The following is a 9,340-nucleotide window of genomic DNA, read 5'->3' on the forward strand; positions in this document are numbered from 1 at the left end:
TACGTAGCATGCTTTTTGAATATTCCTCTTCCCATTTCAGATAAAGATGTCTTCCTTCCTTTTTTTCAAACACAAGTAAATTTTTACATTCTTTGTGGAGCTATTCCTGATTTGTCCTTGATCAGTATAACTGCTTTTCAGAATTGGATTTTTCTCTTTCTTTGGTATCTACAAAATGTATTCATACCATCGTTCACCCATTTGAGACAGTGAGTTATAATTATTGTTAATAAACGTGTTTCCCCCAGTATATGATTTTTACATTCCTTTTAACACTGCCACAGATAAAGCTGGACAACTGAAACGGATTATAAAATATGAAGCAGTAATTTGTTAGGAAACACTATAAATTTTAGAACTGAAATTAGAGTTTTTTATAAGACTGAACACATTTAAGCTTAATAATTTTATCACTTTTTTCCTGGCTGTAAATTGCAAAAACACAGAAATACACAAAGTTTTTAAAAAATCAATGAAATCATCTGAAATGCCACAACTAGAAAAAAATACAATTAACATTAATGTATTCTTCAGAGGCTAAACATATATTTTATGTTAACTGTTAACCATTTCTCTTTTCAGCTTTTCTGGTAATTATCACCATAACTTTACATTTAATGTGTGTGACTCTTGTCCTAAAGTTATAAAGTGTAGATGCATTCTATTAACTCTGTATTAAAAGTGAGCTGTTCAGTGAGTTTACATCACCAGAGGAAGCTGCTTCTTCTTTTCCCATTGTGTGTTATTTTATTTTTCTGTTCTAAGGGTTCCCCGTAAGCATATATTTAAACACTTCCATCTTGAATCATTATCTTTAAACAGATATGGTGACTCCACACTACTATAAAAGAAGGAAAAAGCATCATCTCTACACAAGACTATATCTCCCTCTTTACCACCCAGATATAAGACAGATATACCCATTTCCTGATGTCTTATTTTAGAAAATTGATTATCTCATCTGTAAGTATGTTTATTGTGGTTGTATAAATGCTGATTATATACATTAAAGGCAGTTTAAATAGCATCCCCAATATTAGAAGAATTGAAATACTCCTTTCTACTGAATAGTGTATAATTTCATGTAACTGTACCTATGAAATCTGAAAGAGACCAACCAGCACAGGCATGAAGAGCAAATGGGTGTGTTTTTTTAAGACACCAGTGAAAGCTCAAAATTGTGTCATGATTTTGCTCCATATTTTCAATATTTTCTTTCAATAATTTCAATATTTCTTTCAATATTTTCTGTGGTTTGGTTGTGTCTCTTAGAGACTTTTTAGTGCCTTTTCATTGGCAAAATGTACACGTATTTTTAATTATAATATTAAGGTTTTTCAGTCCTTTTATCCTAAAATCTGTTGGAGTTCTCTTGCTTGTGCTAATTTGAGCCAATTACAGTGGAGGTCCATTGCTTCCCTCTCTGCTTTGCTTCACTTTCCATTGCATTCTAGTTGTGACTTGCTATTTTGTGAATCACAATTATTGACTAAAATTTCATTTTGGTATTGTATACCTTTCACTAATACTCATTTCAGATATGTTAGGTGAGAGTAAAACTTACCTCAACCTATGAACCTTAAAAAAATATTTATTCTGCATTCATTTTTGATTACTATCTGGCAAAGTATGTAAGTCTAGATTCCAATGTATTTTGACTTAGAACCTGGACAGCACAGATCAAATGCCTCCTGAAGACTCAGACTGTTGAGGACAAATCTGGAGCCAAAATGATTCTATTCTGATTCTCTATCTGGAAGCTTTTCAAACATTTTTGTTTATCCACAGATATTATTTAATTTCACTACAATCTACAGATTTCTCTTGTCTTTAATTCATTCTGTTGGGCACTTTTTTTTAATGATTCAAGGACTTATTAAGTCATACATGCAAAACACACTGCTCATTGCATTAGCCAAAGATCAATTGTAAAAACACTCTACAATTCTGCAACTGTCAATTAAAAAAAATTTGTGCTAGGGTTTGAAAGGCCCAACCTTGCATTCTTGACAGTGGATAAGCTGTACAGAACTTCATTAGCAGGAGCACAGGCTTATAGAACCTCAAAGACCCAAAGGAATATGGATAGGCAGAGCAACAGGAAGTATGTGTCTGGTAGGGGGTGGGGGAAGAGGGTGAGGCAAAAAGGAGGGTCAGCATTAGTCAAGTACAGTGTTGGTGATCTGGCAAGATAGTGAGGTTAAGAAAGTTCATAGTTTAGGCATATCTAAAAGATTTCAAAAACTGTAAAGCTGCAAAACATGATTTTTACACCTAGTTACTAGAGAACTAAGAAAAGCATTAGCTTTGAATAAAGTAACAAGGAAACAGGAACGTGCTTTTACTAATCTATAAAATACTGTTTAATGCATTATCAGAAAGATTTTATAATACAAGGAGGCATATTGCTCATTAATAAGGGTTTCTGTAAGAAAAGCACTAAGTAAGCAACTATGTGGAAAACCAGTTTAAAGATGAATTAAATGCCCAATTTCAGGAGGGATGGCAGGTCTAAGAAAAAGGAAAAACTTAAAGCACACAGTGAGAAGACCAACCTTTCTTCATCATTCACTACACTAGACAGAAATTAACCTTTTAAAATTTTACCCATGACACTTTTACTCAGTTTAATTATGGTATGTACAATGTAGTATAAATTAACCTCCATATTTTGTCAAAATACTGTCTTCATTCTTCATTCACGACAGGACCTGGGCTGCCCACACACCACCCCCCTGTTCCTGGGTCCGCCCACCGCTAAAGCAGATGGTTCATCAGAGAAACAAGGGAGTAAGAGGGTTGTTCAAAATCTCAGCTAAAGTGAATACACAGTTTTGTTTTGTTTTAATGTCACTCAATCAAAAGATTGACCCAAAGAGTTGAGTCATTACACTCATTTCATTATGACATACAGTACAGTATTAGGGAATGAACACTGCTTGATTAATTACAGGTGGTTAGATGGCAACATTTCTTGAAGGAGGTTGTGCTGCTTTTTTAGCAAAGACTGGTTAGAAAGTGTCTGCATTTCCAAACTTGACACACTGTCATCTCTTCTTAAAAACAAAGGTCTTAAAAACAAAGGTTTAGTGCTGGATGTTCATAGTACAACAACGTGACTCGGTTCACAATGCATTTTGGCAACTCTTAATCTGAGCAACAATAGGATTTTGTTTTTGTTTTTCTGTTTTTTTGTTTTGTTTTGTTTTTTGGAAAAAAACAAAAGGCTTTAAGAAACCTTACCATTTTAGGACTAAATTTAATATAATGTGGAAGTTTAAGGTCTTATACTTTAAACAAATAAAACCTAAAACTGTGGATTGGTTCAAAATGGTTCTATGAAAAAACTAATCTGCAGCAGAAGCTAGGCATTGAGTAGAACGCTTCATCATTTTTGAGCAAAATGTACAAAGCTTCCGAGGGGGACAGGGCAGGCGAGGGTCCAGACATCTACAACAGCAGACATTTTCTCTTTCTCTTCTTGACTGGAGCTGGGCAGAGAGCAGCTGAATAGCTTCATCAAACACTGTCTTGAGGCCTTGGTGAGTGAGAGTGGAGCCCTCCAGGTATTTTACAGTGCTGCTCTCTTTAGCCAGGGCCAAAACCTGCAGGTGGATCACGGGACTCAGCTTCTTCTCTTTCAGTTTCTCAATCATGCCTTTGTCGTCTGTGAGATCTAGGTTAGTCCCTACCAGGAAAATTGGGGTGTTGGGGCAGTGGCGTTCCACCTTAGGGTAACACTTTGCTTGAACATTTTCAAATGATGCAGGACTCACAAGAGAAATACATCTGTTTGCGGAGAGGATAAAGGGTGTAATCTGTCATAATCTTAATTCGGGCTGTATCCCCTAAACCCAGATTCAGTGGTTTTCCATCTGCCATAACATTGACAGAATAGTTGACAAAGGCAGCGGAGATATATTCTCCAGGAAATGCATTGGTTGTGTAACTGTCAGTAGGTGAGATCTACCTCCAGCCCCATCCCCCACCACGAGACCGTGATGTCTGGGATCTGGGGGTTGGCAGCTGGGTGAGGCAAGAAGCAGAGAGCTCTGGGCACAAGGTGCCTGAGCTGCTGTCCAGGCCACCTCACCCTCTGGCCAATGAGAAGCCAGAGCCCAGCAGCGGTCACCACCCAAAGCTGGGGAAAACTGCACAGAAACAGGAAATGAGCTTTTTTTGTTGTGGTTTTAAATCTAAAGGCTCAAGTTATTCTTTCACCACTGGTTGATTTGACATTTGTAACACACCTCTTATGTGCAAAGAATGTTCTAGGTTCTGGGATTCTCGCTATGGAATAGAGCAGATTAATATACTTATCATTATGGAGGTTACACTACATCAAGAGAGAGAAAAGCGTAATAAGTATAATAAAGGCACCGTTCAGTATGTTAACAGTTTAAACACATAGGAAAGAAGTTAAGGAGCATCATGCTGTTTGTGGAGGTTAACAAAGGGTGAAGTTCTCTATTAAATCCAGTAATTAGGGCAGATCTCACTGAGAAGGTAACATTTGTGCAGACGTGGAAGCAGCCAGCGTTAACCATGTGAACACCTATGGGAAGAACAGTGTGGGCCCACACAAGTGTCCATTCAAACAGCAGCAGTTGGAGCATCCTCAGCCCATGTGAATATAACAAAGCCAGAGGCCAGAGGGGCCGAGGCAAGGAGGAGAGTGGGAGGTGAGGAGGTCAGGGAGACGGGCTGGGTCGACTGGTTAGGGACTCTGAGGTCGCTCAAAGAATGTGGCCTCTAGTTCAAGAGAAGCAGTAACTCGTGGGATTTGGGCAGAGAAGCAATATGATCTGGCTTGAAAGGTCTTGCACTGACACTGCTGAGAGCTGACTCTAGGGACTCAGCAAGCGAAGCAGGAGACCTGCTTACTGCAGTCCTCCCGACACAGAAGTGGTGATCCAGATCAGGACTTCTGCAGTGCAGAGGGTGAGAAGTGACTGGATCCTGCTTCTCTGTATTTTGTTCTGTAGCCAGCAAGGTTTCCTAATCTTGGAATGCATAGACACCTTGAAAAACACAGGCCCCATCTTCTCTGAAAGCTTCTTCAGTCTCATTTTCAACCTGAAGTTTCCATCTACTAGATGGAAACATCTACTACTAAGTTTCCATCAATCTAGAAGTTTCCATCTAGTTTAAATGCTAAAATGATATCATGTGCTCCCTCTCTTACAATAACTCGGTCTCTCCTCTATAGAGGACATTTTTGTTTCTCTCGCTTTCATTTTTTTAAATCTTTTCAGTATTACTCTGTAGCTCTAAGTTACAGTCACTTCAGTGTTTCTCTGGGCAGATGGGAAGACAAATACGTGTTCTAGGCTCTGGCATTATGAAAAATAATTCCAGCAATAATTTTGGTAAAGACTGCATTCTTTTAGAGCCATATTAAGAGGAGATACAGAGCTTTCTCATACACCCCCTGCTCCCCAGGGTACACGCACGGCCTCTTCCATCATCAACATCACTCATGAGAACGGACCATTTTTTACCAGGGATAAACCTACATTGTTATACCATAATCACCTGATGTCCACTGTTTACATTAGAATTCACTCTTGGTGCTGTGCATTGTATGAGTTTGGGCAAATATATAATTACAGATATCTATTTTACATTCTCACACAGAGTATTTTCACCACTCTAAAAATCCTCTATGCTCTCTGCCTGTTTGTTTCCACACCTTCTCCAGAAGACTTTGGTAAATCTTTTGTTACATACTGCCACGTTTTCTAAAACACTAACAATTCATTCTCCCCTCAAAACGGAGAGTGACTTTACATTTCATTGTCCCCACTTTAGTTATGAATATTCTATAATATTTTTTAATTATTAGGAAAACATAGATATGAGTAAAGTGGCCTTGGTGATGTTTAGCTGGGTCATACTGAGAGACGTATGCAACAGTGATATATTAGAAATGGTGTTCATTTCACTTCTGTTACCGTAAAACAGCCACGTAGAACTGGTGCTCACACATGCCAAGGGCTTATTCATAAATGACACAAACAGTCCTCTTTAAACAGATAAAGTTCACAAGATTAACCATTTTTATTTTATTTTTTTTTAATTTTTTTAACGTTTATTTATTTTTGAGACAGAGAGAGACAGAGCATGAACAGGGGAGAGTCAGAGAGAGAGGGAGACACAGAATCTGAAACAGGCACCAGGCTCTGAGCGGTCAGCACAGAGCCCGACGCGGGGCTCGAACTCACGGACCGCAAGATCGTGACCTGAGCCAAAGTCGGACGCTTAACCGACTGAGCCACCCAGGCACCCCTAACCATTTTTAGATAAGAAAAAACAATGAACTGAATATCCTTTCCTAATTGTGTATATTAAAGCATTAAGGAATATATGCTGAAATATATAGAAGATGATGTATATGCTAATTGATTGCAAATGTACATTTTTCTGTAATTTTAATTCAATAATAAAGAAATGAATTATCTTCTTAAATTTTAATTTTGTTCTCGGTTTTACTTCAATTGACTGAAAATCTTTAGCACTATTTCAGTATGAGCCCTCTTATAATATAGCTACATTACACAGACTAGTTTTCAGACAGCTTTTATGAGAAAATTTAATTAAATTTTCAAAGCTCAATCTGTATCAGGTTTTTGATGGTGTGGCACTTAAAACACAATATGTGTTTTATTAAGTAAAAATTAACAACCCATTGGTACACTTAATTATTAAAGAAAGCATTATCTCAAATCATTGAGGCAAAATAGCAGAAAGGCAGTCAAAACTAAAAAGATTTAAAAGTAATAACTCCAGTTATATTAACAATCTGGTGTCTCCTATTTACCACAATTATTTCATCAGTCCTTCTTCTATTTATTAATGCACTGAACTTCTATTGGTACCTACAGCACTTGGTATTAAAACCAGATGCTATAGGGCACCTGGGTGGTGCAGTGGGTTAAGCAGCCAGCTCTTGATTTCAGCTCAGGTCATGATCTCAAGGTTAGTGAGATCAAGTGCCACATTGGGTCCATGCTGACAGCATGGAGTCTGCTTGGGATTCTCTTTCCCTCTCTCTCTGCCCTCTCTCTATCTCAAAAATAAATACAGTTTAAAAAAAAGATGCTATAAATCAACTCACAGGCAACTTCCTCAAGATGCTCATACCTCATATGTTTCCTCCCAGAAGGGACATGGCTGTGTTGAAGAATAAGTAAGAAGTAAGCATGTGGGTTAGCAGTCAGCTTTCTAGCCAGAAAAAAAAATCTGGCTAAGTCTTGTCCGCTTTGGTAAGGCAGCAGAATTCATACACTGCAAGCTCAGTGTGTCTATCATCTGTGACTCTGATCTCTCTTCAAACTCAGAGGTTCATCCTTTGTACTTTTCATATTTTCAGCAACCCCCTCCGTGTGTCCTCTCTCCAGCCTGTGTTTCTGTCTTCAAAGCTAATCTCTGCATAGATGAAAGAACTATATTTTTTTTCCTAAGTAACACATTCAAGATAAATCACACCAATATTATACTTTCAAAATCCCCGACTTCCCACATCCCATAAATGAAATCCAAAGACCTTATGTTGACACTTAAAGTGTGCCCATCCCTTTGAACTCAGAGTGCTGTCTCATCCCTAATTCCCACTCTCTTAAACCCATGCAAGTGACCACTGTGGACGGCCGTCATTGCCAGCCCAGGCCACACTCAGTGTCAGTCTGCAAATGCTTGTTTCCTGAGTACAGAATCCCTTCCTCTGACTTTCCCCCATCCTTCACCCTGTCATCTTCTCCCGGAAATTCCTATTTGCTCTACAAGATTCATTTGAAAAATCATCTCCCTGTGAAGCACTTACCATCCCCCTCGATGTTAAGACTGAATAACCACATCCTTTTCTCTACAGTCCTGGAAGCATTTTGCTCATATTCATACTTTTCGACGTTTCAAATGCCAAATTATATATCCAAGGCCTCAGCATTGGGAATTATACAAAATAAATGTTATGCTTCCTACTCTTATGGAGATCACATTTTAGGAAGAAAGACCTATGAAATAAAAACTAAAATACGTGGTGATAAAGAACATCTTAAGACTATATATGGAGTGTTCTGGACACAGATGAGGGGACATTTAATTTGACCTTGGGCAGGAGACAGAGGAAGCATTGGCCACAGACAGCTATGAAAGTAAAGTGATATTAGAGCTAGCCTTGCCTATTTAGTAACAGTAGTTACCGGTGAGCAAAAAGGCAGAAACAGGACACACACACTCAGAGGGCAACACTGGCCAATGCTGAGGGGCAGCTTTCCAAATGAAAGAGGAAATGCACCCCATGAGGTTCATTTTGTTCATTTACATCTCCTTCCTGGTTCCTGTCGGCATATGAGATTTGTGGTCCCTACTAAAGAGGTCAGCAGTTGCTAGGTCATGAAAGAAAAGATAAACCATGACAGGAGCTTAGGCTGTAGCAAGGAACAGTGGGGTCATTCAAAGTTTTGAACAAGGAGATTGACATAATCAAGTGTCTCTTCAGAACAATTGCTTGAAGGCATTGTGGGGAATTCATTGTAAGACCTGAAGAAAATACTGCTTCCTGATAGGGTTTAGGAGTTTATTGCAGGTGTTCAGAAACTCAGCAAAGAGAAACAAGAGCTGGTCCTAGAGCTGTCACAGAATGAAGTAGAAGGTTTGAGTTTGTGTTTGAGAGTCTTTTTGGCGACATTATTCACCAAACTTTCTGACTCACAATAGCTAAGGGCTGAGCAGGTACAAAGGGGACTGGGTTTCTGTTTGGAGCACCTGTCTCAGGCAACATGTTCAAGCTAAATAGAGGAAGATACATAGGCAATGACATTGAAGACAGGAGACAGGGGAAAAGAAATAGTCACACTTGTGCAGCCTGCTCTTTTGATTACGTAATACACATAACAGCTATAGATATAACTTAATAAAAAGCTAATTCATTATTCTTAATAGCTGGATATACCAATTTAATTATTTTTATCGGCGTTTAGGTAGTTGGCAGGTATCTTTTTCCCCTACTACAAAATAAAATATACTTTTGTGGACCAGTGTAAGTATAACTTATGATGGAAATACTTTGGAATAAATTTCCGAATCAAAAGGAATATGCATTCTTTGATAGACAAATATCAGTTTTTTAGGGAATAGATTTGGAGTAATAATTAAAGCTCAGAGAGAGATCTATAATTTTGCTGTTTCACAAATGAGCATCCAGCTCTATGAGTGATGTTTGGCTCCTGATAATAAATGGTCAGGAGCGAAATGTGGTAGTCAGAAGCTTTGACATCAGGGTATTGGACGAGATGCTACTTTCAACTAAGAACATAATAATAATTATCACGATAAAGAT

The 9,340-nt window shown here is 38.2% G+C and overlaps 1 pseudogene; it reads right to left on the reverse strand.

Annotated features, from left to right (window-relative positions):
* Nucleotides 1–3,450: 3,450 nt before the first annotated feature.
* Nucleotides 3,451–5,069, reverse strand: LOC122204562 (annotated as a pseudogene).
* Nucleotides 5,070–9,340: the final 4,271 nt, after the last annotated feature.

This window comes from Panthera leo, chromosome D4 (genome assembly GCF_018350215.1).
Source record: "Panthera leo isolate Ple1 chromosome D4, P.leo_Ple1_pat1.1, whole genome shotgun sequence".
Lineage (NCBI taxonomy): Eukaryota > Metazoa > Chordata > Mammalia > Carnivora > Felidae > Panthera > Panthera leo.